General features: G+C 39.2%; 7 non-coding genes across 7 annotated transcripts; all 7 read left to right on the top strand.

Annotated features, from left to right (window-relative positions):
• The first annotated feature begins 2,487 nt into the window (after positions 1–2,487).
• Positions 2,488–2,561, top strand: TRNAI-GAU (transfer RNA isoleucine (anticodon GAU)). Its single transcript has one exon. It is a non-coding gene; the product is annotated as a tRNA-Ile (tRNA).
• Positions 2,562–4,755: 2,194 nt separating this feature from the next.
• Positions 4,756–4,829, top strand: TRNAI-AAU (transfer RNA isoleucine (anticodon AAU)). Its single transcript has one exon. It is a non-coding gene; the product is annotated as a tRNA-Ile (tRNA).
• A 1,652-nt stretch (positions 4,830–6,481) lies between these two features.
• Positions 6,482–6,555, top strand: TRNAI-AAU (transfer RNA isoleucine (anticodon AAU)). Its single transcript has one exon. It is a non-coding gene; the product is annotated as a tRNA-Ile (tRNA).
• A 789-nt stretch (positions 6,556–7,344) lies between these two features.
• TRNAI-AAU (transfer RNA isoleucine (anticodon AAU)) lies at positions 7,345–7,418 on the top strand. Its single transcript has one exon. It is a non-coding gene; the product is annotated as a tRNA-Ile (tRNA).
• Positions 7,419–9,070: 1,652 nt separating this feature from the next.
• TRNAI-AAU (transfer RNA isoleucine (anticodon AAU)) lies at positions 9,071–9,144 on the top strand. The gene has a single exon. It is a non-coding gene; the product is annotated as a tRNA-Ile (tRNA).
• Positions 9,145–18,528: 9,384 nt separating this feature from the next.
• TRNAI-GAU (transfer RNA isoleucine (anticodon GAU)) lies at positions 18,529–18,602 on the top strand. Its single transcript has one exon. It is a non-coding gene; the product is annotated as a tRNA-Ile (tRNA).
• Positions 18,603–19,350: 748 nt separating this feature from the next.
• Positions 19,351–19,424, top strand: TRNAI-AAU (transfer RNA isoleucine (anticodon AAU)). Its single transcript has one exon. It is a non-coding gene; the product is annotated as a tRNA-Ile (tRNA).
• The last annotated feature ends 8 nt before the right edge of the window (positions 19,425–19,432 follow it).

The following is a 19,432-nucleotide window of genomic DNA, read 5'->3' as shown; positions in this document are numbered from 1 at the left end:
AATTGTTTGAAAAAAGATTCATTTTTCTTGTGTCTCCTTTTTGACTGTTTATCACCTTGGATCAAACACTGCTTGAAAGATTGGATAAATACATTTGATATAGTTGTAGAATTAATTATTATTCTAAAAGCTCCTGGAATATCTATTAATAGTTCTAAGTTCTAACGCCAAGTAACTTAATCTCTTATTTATTGCAATTTATTGAGGTCATTTTTGTTTTGTCTTGTTGATGAAATATAAAGATAGTATGAATGTAAACAGCTGAATATAAGCTTTCCAACTATCCCGGGTTAACAATCGGTAGCACTTCATCATCTGCTATTTCTTCAATAGTATGCTATATATTTAGTGAGCCTATTAGTTTAGTCTTTAGAGCAAAAAGTTACAAATGCCAAGGACATATTTTCAATCAGTCTCCAAGCCAATACTTGATGCTCCTTTAATGTTGAAAATAGATGTATTTTCTTCTGTATCATGTGTATCTCTATATTTCCTTTGAGGGGAAGCTGATAGAATGATTAAATGAATCAATTGCATATAGGTGATGAATTGTTATTTATTGCTAAAACACATGGAAAAAACATTAATGGTTCTAAGTTCTAACACTAAGTATGAACATCTCTTTTGTATTGTAATTTTTTTAAAGTCATATTAGTTTCATCATGTTGATATTATATATTTATAACTTCATGGTAAACCTCTGAAATTAAGCTTTCCAAATCTCCCGGGTTAACTATCATTAGCACTTCTTCATATGCTGGACTTCCAGGAAGTTGTGCAGAACGGCCTGTTAGCTCAGATGGTTAGAGTGTGGTGCTAATAACGCCAAGGTCACAGGTTCGATCCCTGTACAGGCCAAGTTTAATTGTTTGAAAAAAAATTAATTTTACTTGTGTCTCATTTTTGACTGTTTATCACCTTGGATCAAACACTGCTTGAAGGATTGGATAAATACATTTGATATAGTTGTAGAATTAATTATTATTCTGAAAGCTCAAGTTCTAACGCCAAGTAACTTAAACTCTTATTTATTGCAATTTATTGAGGTCATTTTTGTTTTGTCTTGTTGATGAAATATAAAGATAGTATGAATGTAAACAGCTGAATATAAGCTTTCCAACTATCCCGGGTTAACAATCGGTAGCACTTCATCATCTGCTATTTCTTCAATAGTATGCTATATATTTATTGAGCCTATTAGTTTAGTCTTTAGAGCATAAAGTTAAAAATGCCAAGGACATACTTTCAATCAGTCTCCAAGCCAATACTTGATGCTCCTTTAATGTTGAAAATAGATGTATTTTCTTCTGTATCATGTGTATCTCTATATTTCCTTTGAGGGGAAGCTGATAGAATGATTAAATGAACCAATTGCATATAGGTGATGAATTGTTATTTATTCCTAAAACACATGGAAAAAACATAAATGGTTCTATGTTCTAACACTAAGTATTAAAATCTCTTTTGTATTGTAATTTTTTTAAAGTCATATTATTTTCTTCATGTTGATAATATATATTTATAAGTTCATGGTAAACCTCTGAAATTAAGCTTTCCAAATCTCCCGGGTTAACTATCATTAGCACTTCTTCATATGCTGGACCTCCAGGAATTTGTGCAAAACGGCCTGTTAGCTCAGATGGTTAGAGCGTGGTGCTAATAACGCCAAGGTCACAGGTTCAATCCCTGTACAGGCCGAGTTTAATTGTTTGTAAAAAGATTAATTTTTCTTGTGTCTAATTTTTGACTGTTTATCACCTTGGATCAAACGCTGCTTGAAGGATTGGATAAATACATTTGATATAGTTGTAGAATTAATTATTATTCTGAAAGCTCCTGGAATATCTATTAATGGTTCTAAGTTCTAACTCCAAGTAACTAAATCTCCTATTTATTGCAATTCATTGAGGTCATTTTTGTTTTGTCTTGTTGATGAAATATAAAGATAGTATGAATGTAAACAGCTGAATATAAGCTTTCCAATTATCCCGGGTTAACAATCAGTAGCACTTCATCATCTGCTATTTCTTCAATAGTATGCTATATATTTAGTGAGCCTATTAGTTTAGTCTTTAGAGCATGAAGGTAAAAATGCCAAGGACATACTTTCAATCAGTCTCCAAGCCAATACTTGATGCTCCTTTAATGTTGAAAATAGATGTATTTTCTTCTGTATCATGTGTATGTCTATATTTCCTTTGAGGGGAAGCTGATAGAACGATTAGTTGAATCAATTGCATATAGGTGATGAATTGTTATTTATTGCTAAAACACATGGAAAAAACATTAATGGTTCTAAGTTCTAACACTAAGTATGAAAATCTCTTTTGTATTGTAATTTTTTTAAAGTCATATTAGTTTCTTCATGTTGATATTATATATTTATAATTTCATGGTAAACCTCTGAAATTAAGCTTTCCAAATCTCCCGGGTTAACTATCATTAGCACTTCTTCACATGCTGGACTTCCAGGAATTTGTGCAAGATGGCTTGTTAGCTCAGAAGGTTAGAGCGTGGTGCTGATAACGCCAAGGTCACAGGTTTGATCCCTGTACAGGCCAAGTTTAATTGTTTGAAAAAAGATTAATTTTTCTTGTGTCTCATTTTTGACTGTTTATCACCTTGGATCAAACACTGCTTGAAGGATTGGATGAATACATTTGATATAGTTGTAGAATTAATTATTATTCTGAAAGCTCCTGGAATATCTATTAATGGTTCTAAGTTCTAACTCCAAGTAACTAAATCTCTTCTTTATTGCAATTCATTGAGGTCATTTTTGTTTTGTCTTGTTGATGAAATATAAAGATAGTATGAATGCAATCAGTAGCACTTCATCATCTGCTATTTCTTCAATAGTATGCTATATATTTAGTGAGCCTATTAGTTTAGTCTTTAGAGCAAAAAGTTAAAAATGCCAAGGACATATTTTCATCAGTCTCCAAGCCAATACTTGATGCTCCTTTAATGTTGAAAATAGATGTATTTTCTTCTGTATCATGTGTATCTCTATATTTCCTTTTAGGGGAAGCTGATAGAATGATTAAATGAATCGATTGCATATAGGTGATGAATTGTTATTTATTGCTAAAACACATGGAAAAAACATTAATGGTTCTAAGTTTTAACACTAAGTATGAACATCTCTTTTGTATTGTAATTTTTTTAAAGTCATATTAGTTTCTTCATGTTGATATTATATATTTATAACTTCATGGTAAACCTCTGAAATTAAGCTTTCCAAATCTCCCGGGTTAACTATCATTAGCACTTCTTCAGATGCTGGACTTCCAGGAAATTGTGCAAAACGGCCTGTTAGCTCAGATGGTTAGAGCGTGGTGCTAATAAAGCCAATGTCACAGGTTCGATCCCTGTACAGGCCAAGTTTAATTGTTTGTAAAAAGATAAATTTTTCTTGTGTCTCATTTTTGACTGTTTATCACCTTGGATCAAACGGAGCTTGAAGGATTGGATGAATATATTTCATATAGTTGTAGAATTAATTATTATTCTGAAAGCTCCTGGAATATCTATTAATGGTTCTAAGTTCTAACGCCAAGTAACTAAATCTCTTATTTATTGCAATTCATTGAGGTCATTTTTGTTTTGTCTTGTTTATGAAATATAAAGATAGTATGAATGTAAACAGCTGAATATAAGCTTTCCAATTATCCCGGGTTAACAATCAGTAGCACTTCATCATCTGCTATTTCTTCAATAGTATGCTATATATTTAGTGAGCCTATTAGTTTAGTCTTTAGAGCATAAAGGTAAAAATGCCAAGGACATACTTTCAATCAGTCTCCAAGCCAATACTTGAAGCTCCTTTAATGTTGAAAATAGATGTATTTTCTTCTGTATCATGTGAATCTCTATATTTCCTTTGAGGGGAAGCCTGTTAGCTCAGATGGTTAGAGCATGGTGCTAATAACACCAAGGTCACAGGTTCTATCCCTGTACAGGCCAAGTTTAATTGTTTGTAAAAAGATTAATTTTTCTTTTGTCTCATTTTTGACTGTTTATCACCTTGGATGAAACGCTGCTTGAAGGATTGGATGAATACATTTGATATAGTTGTAGAATTAAATATTATTCTGAAAGCTCCTGGAATATCTATTAATGGTTCTAAGTTCTAACGCCAAGTAACTAAATCTCCTATTTATTGCAATTCATTGAGGTCATTTTTGTTTTGTCTTGTTGATGAAATATAAAGATATTATGAATGTAAACAGCTGAATATAAGCTTTCCAACTATCCCGGGTTAACAATCAGTAGCACTTCATCATCTGCTATTTCTTCAATAGTATGCTATATATTTAGTGAGCCTATTAGTTTAGTCTTTAGAGCAAAAAGTAAAAAATAGCAAGGACATATTTTCAATCAGTCTCCAAGCCAATACTTGATGCTCCTTTAATGTTGAAAATAGATGTATTTTCTTCTGTATCATGTGTATGTCTATATTTCCTTTGAGGGGAAGCTGATAGAATGATTAGTTGAATCAATTGCATATAGGTGATGAATTGTTATTTATTGCTAAAACACATGGAAAAAACATTAATGGTTCTAAGTTCTAACACTAAGTATGAAAATCTCTTTTGTATTGTAATTTTTTTAAAGTCATATTAGTTTCTTCATGTTGATATTATATATTTATAATTTCATGGTAAACCTCTGAAATTAAGCTTTCCAAATCTCCCGGGTTAACGATCATTAGCACTTCTTCACATGCTGGACTTCCAGGAAATTGTGCAAAACGGCCTGTTAGCTCAGATGGTTAGAGCGTGGTGCTAATAACGCCAAGGTCACAGGTTCGATCCCTGTACAGGCCAAGTTTAATTGTTTGAAAAAAGATTCATTTTTCTTGTGTCTCATTTTTGACTGTTTATCACCTTGGATCAAACACTGCTTGAAAGATTCGATCAATACATTTGATATAGTTGTAGAATTAATTATTATTCTGAAAGCTCCTGGAATATCTATTAATAGTTCTAAGTTCTAACGCCAAGTAACTTAATCTCTTATTTATTGCAATTTATTGAGGTCATTTTTGTTTTGTCTTGTTGATGAAATATAAAGATAGTATGAATGTAAACAGCTGAATATAAGCTTTCCAACTATCCCGGGTTAACAATCGGTAGCACTTCATCATCTGCTATTTCTTCAATAGTATGCTATATATTTAGTGAGCCTATTAGTTTAGTCTTTAGAGCAAAAAGTTAAAAATGCCAAGGACATATTTTCAATCAGTCTCCAAGCCAATACTTGAAGCTCCTTTAATGTTGAAAATAGATGTATTTTCTTCTGTATCATGTGTATCTCTATATTTCCTTTGAGGGGAAGCTGATAGAATGATTAAATGAATCAATTGCATATAGGTGATGAATTGTTATTTATTGCTAAAACACATGGAAAAAACATTAATGGTTCTAAGTTCTAACACTAAGTATGAACATCTCTTTTGTATTGTAATTTTTTTAAAGTCATATTAGTTTCTTCATGTTGATATTATTTATTTATAACTTCATGGTAAACCTCTGAAATTAAGCTTTCCAAATCTGCTGGGTTAACTATCATTAGCACTTCTTCATATGCTGGACTTCCAGGAGTTTATGCAAAATGGCCTGTTAGCTCAGATGGTTAGAGCGTGGTGCTAATAACGCCAAGGTCACAGGTTCGATCCCTATACAGGCGAAGTTTAATTGTTTGAAAAAAGATTAATTTTTTCTTGTGTCTCATTCTTGACTGTTTATTACCTTGGATCAAACGCTGCTTGAAGGATTGGATAATTACATTTGATATAGTTGTAGAATTAATTATTATTCTGAAAGCTCCTGGAATATCTATTAATGGTTCTAAGTTCTAACGCCAAGTAACTTAATCTCTTATTTATTGTAATTTATTGAGGTCATTTTTGTTTTGTCTTGTTCATGAAATATAAAGATAGTATGAATGTAAACAGCTGAATATAAGCTTTCCAATTATCCCGGGTTAACAATCAGTAGCACTTCATCATCTGCTATTTCTTCAATAGTATGCTATATATTTAGTGAGCCTATTAGTTTAGTCTTTAGAGCAAAAAGTTAAAAATGCCAAGGACATATTTTCATCAGTCTCCAAGCCAATACTTGATGCTCCTTTAATGTTGAAAATAGATGTATTTTCTTCTGTATCATGTGTATCTCTATATTTCCTTTTAGGGGAAGCTGATAGAATGATTAAATGAATCAATTGCATATAGGTGATGAATTGTTATTTATTGCTAAAACACATGGAAAAAACATTAAAGGTTCTAAGTTTTAACACTAAGTATGAACATCTCTTTTGTATTGTAATTTTTTTTAAGTCATATTAGTTTCTTCATGTTGATATTATATATTTATAACTTCATGGTAAACCTCTGAAATTAAGCTTTCCAAATCTCCCGGGTTAACTATCATTAGCACTTCTTCAGATGCTGGACTTCCAGGAAATTGTGCAAAATGGCCTGTTAGCTCAGATGGTTAGAGCGTGGTGCTAATAACGCCAAGGTCACAGGTTCGATCCCTGTACAGGCCAAGTTTAATTGTTTGAAAAAAGATTCATTTTTCTTGTGTCTCCTTTTTGACTGTTTATCACCTTGGATCAAACACTGCTTGAAAGATTGGATAAATACATTTGATATAGTTGTAGAATTAATTATTATTCTGAAAGCTCCTGGAATATCTATTAATAGTTCTAAGTTCTAACGCCAAGTAACTTAATCTCTTATTTATTGCAATTTATTGAGGTCATTTTTGTTTTGTCTTGTTGATGAAATATAAAGATAGTATGAATGTAAACAGCTGAATATAAGCTTTCCAACTATCCCGGGTTAACAATCGGTAGCACTTCATCATCTGCTATTTCTTCAATAGTATGCTATATATTTAGTGAGCCTATTAGTTTAGTCTTTAGAGCAAAAAGTTAAAAATGCCAAGGACATATTTTCAATCAGTCTCCAAGCCAATACTTGATGCTCCTTTAATGTTGAAAATAGATGTATTTTCTTCTGTATCATGTGTATCTCTATATTTCCTTTGAGGGGAAGCTGATAGAATGATTAAATGAATCAATTGCATATAGGTGATGAATTGTTATTTATTGCTAAAACACATGGAAAAAACATTAAAGGTTCTAAGTTTTAACACTAAGTATGAACATCTCTTTTGTATTGTAATTTTTTTTAAGTCATATTAGTTTCTTCATGTTGATATTATATATTTATAACTTCATGGTAAACCTCTGAAATTAAGCTTTCCAAATCTCCCGGGTTAACTATCATTAGCACTTCTTCAGAGGCTGGACTTCCAGGAAATTGTGCAAAACGGCCTGTTAGCTCAGATGGTTAGAGCGTGGTGCTAATAACGCCAAGGTCACAGGTTCGATCCCTGTACAGGCCAAGTTTAATTGTTTGAAAAAAGATTCATTTTTCTTGTGTCTCATTTTTGACTGTTTATCACCTTGGATCAAACACTGCTTGAAAGATTGGATCAATACATTTGATATAGTTGTAGAATTAATTATTATTCTGAAAGCTCCTGGAATATCTATTAATAGTTCTAAGTTCTAACGCCAAGTAACTTAATCTCTTATTTATTGCAATTTATTGAGGTCATTTTTGTTTTGTCTTGTTGATGAAATATAAAGATAGTATGAATGTAAACAGCTGAATATAAGCTTTCCAACTATCCCGGGTTAACAATCGGTAGCACTTCATCATCTGCTATTTCTTCAATAGTATGCTATATATTTAGTGAGCCTATTAGTTTAGTCTTTAGAGCAAAAAGTTAAAAATGCCAAGGACATATTTTCAATCAGTCTCCAAGCCAATACTTGATGCTCCTTTAATGTTGAAAATAGATGTATTTTCTTCTGTATCATGTGTATCTCTATATTTCCTTTGAGGGGAAGCTGATAGAATGATTAAATGAATCAATTGCATATAGGTGATGAATTGTTATTTATTGCTAAAACACATGGAAAAAACATTAATGGTTCTAAGTTCTAACACTAAGTATGAACATCTCTTTTGTATTGTAATTTTTTTAAAGTCATATTAGTTTCTTCATGTTGATATTATATATTTATAACTTCATGGTAAACCTCTGAAATTAAGCTTTCCAAATCTGCCGGGTTAACTATCATTAGCACTTCTTCATATGCTGGACTTCCAGGAGTTTATGCAAAATGGCCTGTTAGCTCAGATGGTTAGAGCGTGGTGCTAATAACGCCAAGGTCACAGGTTCGATCCCTATACAGGCGAAGTTTAATTGTTTGAAAAAAGATTAATTTTTTCTTGTGTCTCATTCTTGACTGTTTATTACCTTGGATCAAACGCTGCTTGAAGGATTGGATAATTACATTTGATATAGTTGTAGAATTAATTATTATTCTGAAAGCTCCTGGAATATCTATTAATGGTTCTAAGTTCTAACGCCAAGTAACTTAATCTCTTATTTATTGTAATTTATTGAGGTCATTTTTGTTTTGTCTTGTTCATGAAATATAAAGATAGTATGAATGTAAACAGCTGAATATAAGCTTTCCAATTATCCCGGGTTAACAATCAGTAGCACTTCATCATCTGCTATTTCTTCAATAGTATGCTATATATTTAGTGAGCCTATTAGTTTAGTCTTTAGAGCAAAAAGTTAAAAATGCCAAGGACATATTTTCATCAGTCTCCAAGCCAATACTTGATGCTCCTTTAATGTTGAAAATAGATGTATTTTCTTCTGTATCATGTGTATCTCTATATTTCCTTTTAGGGGAAGCTGATAGAATGATTAAATGAATCAATTGCATATAGGTGATGAATTGTTATTTATTGCTAAAACACATGGAAAAAACATTAAAGGTTCTAAGTTTTAACACTAAGTATGAACATCTCTTTTGTATTGTAATTTTTTTTAAGTCATATTAGTTTCTTCATGTTGATATTATATATTTATAACTTCATGGTAAACCTCTGAAATTAAGCTTTCCAAATCTCCCGGGTTAACTATCATTAGCACTTCTTCAGATGCTGGACTTCCAGGAAATTGTGCAAAACGGCCTGTTAGCTCAGATGGTTAGAGCGTGGTGCTAATAACGCCAAGGTCACAGGTTCGATCCCTGTACAGGCCAAGTTTAATTGTTTGAAAAAAGATTCATTTTTCTTGTGTCTCCTTTTTGACTGTTTATCACCTTGGATCAAACACTGCTTGAAAGATTGGATAAATACATTTGATATAGTTGTAGAATTAATTATTATTCTGAAAGCTCCTGGAATATCTATTAATAGTTCTAAGTTCTAACGCCAAGTAACTTAATCTCTTATTTATTGCATTTTTTTGAGGTCATTTTTGTTTTGTCTTGTTGATGAAATATAAAGATAGTATGAATGTAAACAGCTGAATATAAGCTTTCCAACTATCCCGGGTTAACAATCGGTAGCACTTCATCATCTGCTATTTCTTCAATAGTATGCTATATATTTAGTGAGCCTATTAGTTTAGTCTTTAGAGCAAAAAGTTAAAAATGCCAAGGACATATTTTCAATCAGTCTCCAAGCCAATACTTGATGCTCCTTTAATGTTGAAAATAGATGTATTTTCTTCTGTATCATGTGTATCTCTATATTTCCTTTGAGGGGAAGCTGATAGAATGATTAAATGAATCAATTGCATATAGGTGATGAATTGTTATTTATTGCTAAAACACATGGAAAAAACATTAATGGTTCTAAGTTCTAACACTAAGTATGAACATCTCTTTTGTATTGTAATTTTTTTAAAGTCATATTAGTTTCATCATGTTGATATTATATATTTATAACTTCATGGTAAACCTCTGAAATTAAGCTTTCCAAATCTCCCGGGTTAACTATCATTAGCACTTCTTCATATGCTGGACTTCCAGGAAGTTGTGCAGAACGGCCTGTTAGCTCAGATGGTTAGAGTGTGGTGCTAATAACGCCAAGGTCACAGGTTCGATCCCTGTACAGGCCAAGTTTAATTGTTTGAAAAAAAATTAATTTTACTTGTGTCTCATTTTTGACTGTTTATCACCTTGGATCAAACACTGCTTGAAGGATTGGATAAATACATTTGATATAGTTGTAGAATTAATTATTATTCTGAAAGCTCAAGTTCTAACGCCAAGTAACTTAAACTCTTATTTATTGCAATTTATTGAGGTCATTTTTGTTTTGTCTTGTTGATGAAATATAAAGATAGTATGAATGTAAACAGCTGAATATAAGCTTTCCAACTATCCCGGGTTAACAATCGGTAGCACTTCATCATCTGCTATTTCTTCAATAGTATGCTATATATTTATTGAGCCTATTAGTTTAGTCTTTAGAGCATAAAGTTAAAAATGCCAAGGACATACTTTCAATCAGTCTCCAAGCCAATACTTGATGCTCCTTTAATGTTGAAAATAGATGTATTTTCTTCTGTATCATGTGTATCTCTATATTTCCTTTGAGGGGAAGCTGATAGAATGATTAAATGAATCAATTGCATATAGGTGATGAATTGTTATTTATTGCTAAAACACGTGGAAAAAACATTAATGGTTCTAAGTTCTAACACTAAGTATGAACATCTCTTTTGTATTGTAATTATTTTAAAGTCATATTAGTTTCTTCATGTTGATATTATATATTTATAACTTCATGGTAAACCTCTGAAATTAAGCTTTCCAAATCTCCCGGGTTAACTATCATTAGCACTTCTTCATATGCTGGACCTCCAGGAATTTGTGCAAAACGGCCTGTTAGCTCAGATGGTTAGAGCGTGGTGCTAATAACGCCAAGGTCACAGGTTCAATCCCTGTACAGGCCGAGTTTAATTGTTTGTAAAAAGATTAATTTTTCTTGTGTCTAATTTTTGACTGTTTATCACCTTGGATCAAACGCTGCTTGAAGGATTGGATAAATACATTTGATATAGTTGTAGAATTAATTATTATTCTGAAAGCTCCTGGAATATCTATTAATGGTTCTAAGTTCTAACTCCAAGTAACTAAATCTCCTATTTATTGCAATTCATTGAGGTCATTTTTGTTTTGTCTTGTTGATGAAATATAAAGATAGTATGGAAAGGGGCGACCACTCGGTCCCCCCGAACGTATGGCTGAGTGCCTCGATCCCCCCGGGAAGCCATTTTTGGGCGGGAGGCGCGTCTCGGCTGGTATGCCCGGAGCGGCGTAGCCGGGGCGCGCTTTTTCCCGCCCTAGAGTGGGCTGGCCTAGACACCGACGCAGCCAGCCACGCCCTCGGGGCGGGCAGGGGCGGGTTTTCGCCCGCCCTGAAGACGGATAAAAGAAGGCGCAAGACCAGAAGACGTCCTCTTGTTCTTGTGCTCCGAAGCTGCACCTCCTCGCTACACGTGAGCTCGGGACGGAACGAAGAGCCAATTTTGAGCGTTTTGATCTTTTTCTTTGTCTTCCAGATACTTCCTCGGAGAGATGCCCAAGAAAGGCGCAAAGAGAATGACGACCGACCAGATGGTGCGGGCCCTTTGCAAAGAAGTGTCCGACATAAAGAAACGGTTGGCGGAGCGAGATGGGGAGGAGGGTTCGGGCCCTGCGCCGGCTGGAGGGAGACCTAAGAGGCCGAGAAAGGTTCCAGCCGGTGGGGCCGTCCCGGTTCCCTCTGCCCCGCTCGAGGCGCCGACCCCAGTACCGAGGGAGGGGAATCCAATCCCCGTTGTCGTCACCCCGACATCCAAAGAAGATATGCCCCCCGAGCTGGCAGCACAGCTAGCAGCATGGTTGGGGGATAGTAGTGATGGCGCCACGGCTGCCGAGGCACAGGCGCTGATACAAGGGCTTCGTGAGAAGAAAGAAGCAGCTAGAGTGGCTACGCCGTTGGCGGGGATAGACAAGCCGCAAGCGGCAGAAGCTGCGTCCGGTGCAGGTAAGCGGCCATTGCCGATTGCAAGGGACGAGTCAGCACCTTCTCGTAGAGAGAGATTAGGGCAACATGTGCCTTTAGCTATAAAGGAAAAGATCTGGGCGGGGGAGTACGTGAATATTTTTTCCCTGCTTGTTGATCATTATGATGTGGAGCATGTGAAAAGTCAGAAGGACTTAATGCATCCGAGTGTTTGGCGCGCAAAGATGGCCGCCTTTAAGGTAAATGAGAACATTGGCAACTGGGGCAATGCATGGGGTATTTTCACATCGATTTTGGGGGAACGTAGGCCCGAGTTGCTTCCTGAGTTTCCCGTTTATCAATCACGAATTATGGGTTACTCGACAGCGTATCAAGGTAACCATTGGTTTTGTTATGACAATCTGTTCAGGAAAGAAAAGGAACATAACAAGAGTTTGACTTGGGATTGTTACGATTCTTTATCATGGGATAAAATGAAAGAATCGGGAATGTTAAGAATGCCATTGGTCGGGAGCACTGTTGTTGATTACTCCCGCCAAAATGTGGGGACGCCCTTTCGACCAAGTACGAGCACCGACGACCAGTCGAGGCCCGCAGGCAATACAGGGAGAAAGGGTTTCTGTTTTAATTTCAACAAGGGGAAATGTACTAGGCCTCCGGGATCGTGTAAATTCAAACATGAGTGTAGTACGTGTGGGTCGTCCCATCCTGAGTCATCGTGCAGAGCCAGAACGGGTGAGAATGGGGGTAAGGGAGGCGCCAAACAGGTCTAAGCTAGGCCAAGGGGCGCCTTTACCAACCCCGATTGATACCTTGGCAATGATTCCCTGGCTCAGCGAATACCCGGATCGTACTTCTGCCGGGGTGCTGCGGAACGGTTTTACACATGGTTTCCGCATCCCGGTAGGGGACTTTCAGGGTGTAGGGATGTGCAAAAATCAACTCTCCGTTTTACAACATGCATCTGTAGTGCAAGAAAAAATTCTGAAAGAGGTTAGCCGGGGACGGGTCGCCGGCCCGTTTAGTGAACCCCCGGTACCAGATTTCGTTTGTTCTCCGTTAGGGGTGGTCCCCAAGAAGGACCCGGGTGAGTTTCGTTTGATCCATAATCTATCTGCTCCACATGGTCTTTCGGTGAACGACGCAATTGATCCAGAAGTTTGTTCGGTGCGATACGCATCTTTTGATGAGGCGGTAGCCATCTTGGATCGCCTGGGGCACGGGACGTTGATGGCGAAATCTGATATCGAGTCAGCGTTCCGGTTGCTCCCGGTACACCCAGACGATCAGCGTCTTCTGGGATTCGGGTTCCAGGGGTCATTTTACATGGATAGGTGTATGCCAATGGGATGTTCTATATCATGTGCTTACTTCGAGCAATTCAGTACTTTCCTGCAATGGGTGTTCACTAAGAAAACGGGTTTCCGAAATGTAATGCACTACCTTGACGACTTTCTGTTCCTTGGCCCCGCCGGTAATCCCGAATGTGCCCAGGCCTTATCTGAATTCTGTGTGTTAATGGATCATCTTGGCGTGCCATTGGCACCAGGTAAAACTATGGGTCCCACGACTTGCCTCGAGTTTTTGGGGATCGAGTTGGACTCAAGGGAGGGGTGCTTCCGTTTACCAGCTAGCAAAGTGTCGAAATTCAGGGCAGCCCTCCAAGTATGTTTAAATGCATCCAAAGTTACACTGCATCAGTTGCAACAGTTAGTGGGAAAGTTGAACTTTGCCTTGAGGGTGATACCAATGGCTCGCCCCTTTTCCCGCTCAATTGCCCAAGCGATGGTTGGCCTAAAGGAGGGCCATCATCGCACAAGGTTATCGGCTGAGGTCCGCCAGGACATGCGGATTTGGTTAGCATTCTTGGCGGACTTCAATGGCCGGGTCGTCTGGAACAAGCCAGCCGTGTCCTCTGAAGAGCTTGGGCTATGGACAGATTCAGCAGGAAGCGTAGGTTTTGGCGCCATCTTCGGCACAAAATGGTCGGCACAAAAGTGGCCCCTATGGTGGCACGAGAAGGGGCTGACAAGTAACATCGCTTTCCTTGAACTATTTCCCATTCTGGTGGCCCTGAGAACCTGGCCAGAAGGGTTCAGAGATCATTCTGTTGTGTTCTGGTCCGACAATATGACCGTGGTAGAATGCATCAATAGTCAGGCAGCCCGTTGTAAATTGATTTTGAGGCTCCTCAAAGAAATTGTCTTACTGTGTATGCAACTGAACGTGGTATTCAGAGCAAAACATGTCCCAGGGGTGATGAATCAGGCTGCTGATGCACTGTCTCGTTTTCACATGCAGGCTTTCTCGGGTTTCCTTCCTTCAGCGGACCCGGAGCCGGCACCCTTCCCCGAAGCTCTCTGGTCTCTCGGTGCCCCGAACTTCGTCACCTCGTGGGAGAGAGTCTAGCACCCAGGACAAGGAAGGCATATGAAGGGGCGTTCCAGGCCTATTTAGCCTTTTTGGGGGCAGAGAGAGGGGGACTTTGGGGTCAGGAAGAGTTGGTAGTACTTTTTCTGATGTCCTTACGTAGGGCTGGGAAATCGGTGGCTACGGCCCAAAGGCATCGTGCCGCCATTTCCTTTGTTGCCAGGGCCCATGGCATCCTGGACCCAACAGCGTCTTTCACGGTACAGAAAGCGCTACGTGGGTGGCAACGTCTAGAGGGTTGCAGAGTAGACGTACGACGACCGATAGGTCTAGACAGGTTGTCCCAGTTACTGGTCACACTCCCGAACACATGCTCGTCCCCGTTCGAGACCTGTTTGTTCCGGACTGCATTTACGCTGGCATTTCACGGGGCTATGAGAGTTAGTGAGCTAGTTGCAAGGAACAAACAGGATGTGGCGGGGGGCTTGTGCAGGGAGCATGTCCAGATCAGGGGTGATGCGATGATTGTCTCCTTTCTCAGGTCCAAGACTGACCAAGATGGGAGAGGGGACTGCACGATCATTCGCAGGAACCCCGAGTCATCCATGTGTCCGGTACAGTGCTTAGAAGATTACCTAGCACGAAGGGTGGCATCATGGGGGGGGACATTGTTGAGGCATGCAGACGCCACCCCGCTGACGAGGTTTCAGTTTCAACGGGTGCTTGCAATAGCCATTGCCGCAGCGGGCTTGGACCCGGGCGAATTTGGGACCCACTCCTTTCGTATAGGGGCTGCCACTGAAGCTACAGCCAGGGGTCTTAATGTAGAACAAGTGAAACGTGTGGGGCGCTGGTCCTCCAATTGTTATAAGAGGTACGTGCGATTGCACATGTTGTGAAGCTGTAATCATGTACTCACGCCTCTTGTCTTTTGTTTGTTTTCAGTTGCGCAAGCCTACGCGGCAGGGCAGACTGAGCAGTCGACCCAACACCTGGTCAGCGGTCGCACGTCACCGGCTGTGAGGAAGGAGGTTTGGGTCGTGGGCCACTCATACGTGAGACGGGCTGCAGACGTATTCAAAGCAGGTGACATGGTTCACGTACCTGGGGAATACGGGTACAGAGTGTCCTTCTACGGAAGGGGCGGTCTCTGTATTGACCAGTTTCAGGAATTTTTTGAGGGCTTGTTAGAGCGGATGAGGTCACCGCCGTCCATAGTCATAGTGCATTTGGGGGGCAATGATTTGGTCACCACCGGTAGACGACTTCTCCTGGAGGCTATGCTTTCCACGGTAAGTTGGTTAGCGAGGAGAGTTCCGGGGTGCCTAATTGCATGGTCTCATATGATCCCACGAAAAGTGTGGCGGGGGGCTATCTCGATCCCTGCTTTGAATCATTCTGTTAAAAAATTGAATAACAAAGTGAGTAGGTTGTTCCGTTCCAAGACATTGCATTCGATCTCGCATAATTGTATTAATGGTGACAGTATGTATCTGGGGGATGGTGTGCATTTGTCGAGGGCGGGGAATGAGTTACTCATAGGAGACTTCCTAGCCTGGTTAAAATCTTTAAAACATGACCTTTAGGTAGGAGTTTTGTGGGGGGTCCGGATAGCCGGTCAACTATCCGGACCTGTGGCGGTAAGGTCATGATCGGTGAGCACTAATTGGTAGATCCCTATGAGTGGGCGTCACCCAACACGGATGGGAGCGCTCGGGAGAGGTGGCCATTGGCCCCTCAGTGGGGAGGCGGTCCCGTCTAAGGGCGGGTCGCCGGAAGTAAAGGAAAGGCGGTCAAGGCCCCTTCCTTTGTAGGAGGGGTTACAGCCCCCTCCTGGGGAATTTCCCGGGGCCAGGGTCATCTGCGACGGCAGATGCGGTAAGTTGTGTGGGGTGGGGAGAGGTCAACGATACCTTCTAGATACCACACACAAGTGTTCGAACGACCTTTAAATGGCGTCGAGTCTTAAGTGCCCCCGTCAAGTCAAGGGAAATTGTTAGTAGTTGCACTTGAGGTAAGCCTCTGTGCTGTCGCCCCTCCCAAGTGGGAGGGGTAAGTCTGGTTAGGGATCTTGACACCGGTTATGACCTTGCCGTTGGCCCTTAAACGTTAGGATGTACAATTTCAGTGTTCTTAGAGAATGTTTTTGTAGGATGCTAGTTCGGCTAGGAGAACCTCTGTATTAGAGATTATGTTAAGGTTAGCCAAACATCGTAACGTGATAATGAAATTGTACATAACATGAAAACGTTTAATGTTTTAATTTTTTGTTTTAATAAATACGGCCGGGATGGTCACTCCATCCCACATCCAAAAACTTTAAGAACTGTTTCCGGTTTCCCTCCTTTTGGGGATTGTGTTGAGAGGGGGTGGCGGGTATCTCAGCCATATGGAAAGGGGCGACCACTCGGTCCCCCCGAACGTATGGCTGAGTGCCTCGATCCCCCCGGGAAGCCATTTTTGGGCGGGAGGCGCGTCTCGGCTGGTATGCCCGGAGCGGCGTAGCCGGGGCGCGCTTTTTCCCGCCCTAGAGTGGGCTGGCCTAGACACCGACGCAGCCAGCCACGCCCTCGGGGCGGGCAGGGGCGGGTTTTCGCCCGCCCTGAAGACGGATAAAAGAAGGCGCAAGACCAGAAGACGTCCTCTTGTTCTTGTGCTCCGAAGCTGCACCTCCTCGCTACACGTGAGCTCGGGACGGAACGAAGAGCCAATTTTGACCCACCCACCAGCCCCTGAGGACAGCAAGTTGTTGTGCAATAAAGTGAATTTATAAGTTGGTTTTTCCATTTCGTTTACAGGCTGTGACAGTATCAGTTTGTGGTTAATCATAATAAAGTATGGTGAATACCGTCTAGGTTGTTACGATTAAAATGTTTTGATGTAGTGTTGCATTTCTAGCATGCTCTTTCGGTCGTAGTGACCAATGTTTTCATAGGTTTAAGAATTGTCGTATTTATTTTTTGGTAGGCGGTAAGGTCATGATCGGTGAGCACTAATTGGTAGATCCCTATGAGTGGGCGTCACCCAACACGGATGGGAGCGCTCGGGAGAGGTGGCCATTGGCCCCTCAGTGGGGAGGCGGTCCCGTCTAAGGGCGGGTCACCGGAAGTAAAGGAAAGGCGGTCAAGGCCCCTTCCTTTGTAGGAGGGGTTACAGCCCCCTCCTGGGGAATTTCCCGGGGCCAGGGTCATCTGCGACGGCAGATGCGGTAAGTTGTGTGGGGTGGGGAGAGGTCAACGATACCTTCTAGATACCACACACAAGTGTTCGAACGACCTTTAAATGGCGTCGAGTCTTAAGTGCCCCCGTCAAGTCAAGGGAAATTGTTAGTAGTTGCACTTGAGGTAAGCCTCTGTGCTGTCGCCCCTCCCAAGTGGGAGGGGTAAGTCTGGTTAGGGATCTTGACACCGGTTATGACCTTGCCGTTGGCCCTTAAACGTTAGGATGTACAATTTCAGTGTTCTTAGAGAATGTTTTTGTAGGATGCTAGTTCGGCTAGGAGAACCTCTGTATTAGAGATTATGTTAAGGTTAGCCAAACATCGTAACGTGATAATGAAATTGTACATAACATGAAAACGTTTAATGTTTTAATTTTTTGTTTTAATAAATACGGCCGGGATGGTCACTCCATCCCACATCCAAAAACTTTAAGAACTGTTTCCGGTTTCCCTCCTTTTGGGGATTGTGTTGAGAGGGGGTGGCGGGTATCTCAGCCATATGAATGTAAACAGCTGAATATAAGCTTTCCAATTATCCCGGGTTAACAATCAGTAGCACTTCATCATCTGCTATTTCTTCAATAGTATGCTATATATTTAGTGAGCCTATTAGTTTAGTCTTTAGAGCATGAAGGTAAAAATGCCAAGGACATACTTTCAATCAGTCTCCAAGCCAATACTTGATGCTCCTTTAATGTTGAAAATAGATGTATTTTCTTCTGTATAATGTGTATGTCTATATTTCCTTTGAGGGGAAGCTGATAGAACGATTAGTTGAATCAATTGCATATAGGTGATGAATTGTTATTTATTGCTAAAACACATGGAAAAAACATTAATGGTTCTAAGTTCTAACACTAAGTATGAAAATCTCTTTTGTATTGTAATTTTTTTAAAGTCATATTAGTTTCTTCATGTTGATATTATATATTTATAATTTCATGGTAAACCTCTGAAATTAAGCTTTCCAAATCTCCCGGGTTAACTATCATTAGCACTTCTTCACATGCTGGACTTCCAGGAATTTGTGCAAGATGGCTTGTTAGCTCAGAAGGTTAGAGCGTGGTGCTGATAACGCCAAGGTCACAGGTTTGATCCCTGCACAGGCCAAGTTTAATTGTTTGAAAAAAGATTAATATTTCTTGTGTCTCATTTTTGACTGTTTATCACCTTGGATCAAACACTGCTTGAAGGATTGGATGAATACATTTGATATAGTTGTAGAATTAATTATTATTCTGAAAGCTCCTGGAATATCTATTAATGGTTCTAAGTTCTAACTCCAAGTAACTAAATCTCTTCTTTATTGCAATTCATTGAGGTCATTTTTGTTTTGTCTTGTTGATGAAATATAAAGATAGTATGAATGCAATCAGTAGCACTTCATCATCTGCTATTTCTTCAATAGTATGCTATATATTTAGTGAGCCTATTAGTTTAGTCTTTAGAGCAAAAAGTTAAAAATGCCAAGGACATATTTTCATCAGTCTCCAAGCCAATACTTGATGCTCCTTTAATGTTGAAAATAGATGTATTTTCTTCTGTATCATGTGTATCTCTATATTTCCTTTTAGGGGAAGCTGATAGAATGATTAAATGAATCGATTGCATATAGGTGATGAATTGTTATTTATTGCTAAAACACATGGAAAAAACATTAATGGTTCTAAGTTTTAACACTAAGTATGAACATCTCTTTTGTATTGTAATTTTTTTAAAGTCATATTAGTTTCTTCATGTTGATATTATATATTTATAACTTCATGGTAAACCTCTGAAATTAAGCTTTCCAAATCTCCCGGGTTAACTATCATTAGCACTTCTTCAGATGCTGGACTTCCAAGAAATTGTGCAAAACGGCCTGTTAGCTCAGATGGTTAGAGCGTGGTGCTAATAACGCCAAGGTCACAGGTTCGATCCCTGTACAGGCCAAGTTTAAT

This window comes from Lissotriton vulgaris, chromosome 12 (genome assembly GCF_964263255.1).
Source record: "Lissotriton vulgaris chromosome 12, aLisVul1.2, whole genome shotgun sequence".
In the NCBI taxonomy this organism is placed as follows: Eukaryota; Metazoa; Chordata; class Amphibia; order Caudata; family Salamandridae; genus Lissotriton; species Lissotriton vulgaris.
The sequence above is the reverse complement of the archived record's forward strand: the minus strand, read 5'-3'. Positions and strand labels throughout refer to the sequence as shown.